Genomic DNA, 1,215 nt, shown 5'->3' on the forward strand with positions numbered 1-1,215 from the left:
TCGCGGGGGGAGTTCAGAATGCTCTTTGATTGCAGGTGAACTATAAATACCAGCAACTACAACTTCCAAATGACAAAATCATAATGTTTTGTGATGGTCATTCCTTGTGTTGTGAGACGATTTCTTGCCAAATTTGGTGTGATTTCGTTAATTGGTTCTTTTGTTTTTAAGGTACTCATTATGCACAGAGCATTTATATATATATATATTATTAATATAATATAATATAATATAATATAATATAATATAATATAATATAATATAATATAATATAATATAATATAATATTATTATATTATATTATATTATATTATATTATATTATATTAATTATTAGTAAAGCACAGGAGACAAGATGGAACTGTCTTCTGCCCCCCTCTGTCTTAACTCTGGTCTAAACCCTTCTGAGTGAAACCAGTTGCCTTTCCTTCCTGCTTCTCTCTCTCTCTCTGCTGTCAGCCTTCAAGCGCCCTCTTGTTTACATTCTGCCGACAGCTCCACGTTGCCGAGCCTTTCCGCTTCCTCATTGGCTAGAGCGCGGGTAGAGGCTCCGCCCAGGGGCGGGGCTTGGAGCCCAGCTGTCTAAAAGCGGGTTGTTGAGGGGGAAATAAGCTTAGGAAAGAGAAACAATTAGTGTTTGACAATATGGGGGGCAGAAAGCGGGCCCACGTTTGAGAGGGGCTGATTGTGAGCGAGTCAGGACAACAAATGTATTCCAAAGGGGACACATTTCTTCCCCAAAGGGAGGCATAAAGCATTATGGCGGGAGTTTCACAATGACACGTTTCCTTAGACCTGGAAGCACTTTTTTCATGAGTCGGAGAGTCCTTTAGGATGATTGCTCATGAACCCCAAAGTTATATTGGTTTCTTAGTCCCCCAAGGGCCATGCAGTCTAAATCCATTCTGAACACAGCGAGGCACCATCAAACCCTTCCCGACAGTTGGCCATCCAGCCTGTGCTTTAAAAAAATCTTATTTTCAGTCTATGCCTGGAATTTGATACGACTCGAAACCGAAGCGTTGGGATTTCCATTTAAATATGAGTTGTGGCACAAGAAGGAAGGCTGTCCCTTTTTGTGGGTCAGGATTGGCCAGGCGGAGTGACCACCGCCCCTCTGAACCTTCCCGCCTGAGGCTGAGGCGCATTTGGCGCGGAAGAAGGGGCTGGGCGGCCTCCTCTTCCTCCTCCTCCTCCTCTTCCCCTTGGCGGCTCC

Source organism: Anolis sagrei, chromosome 4, assembly GCF_037176765.1.
Source record: "Anolis sagrei isolate rAnoSag1 chromosome 4, rAnoSag1.mat, whole genome shotgun sequence".
NCBI classification, from domain to species: domain Eukaryota; kingdom Metazoa; phylum Chordata; class Lepidosauria; order Squamata; family Dactyloidae; genus Anolis; species Anolis sagrei.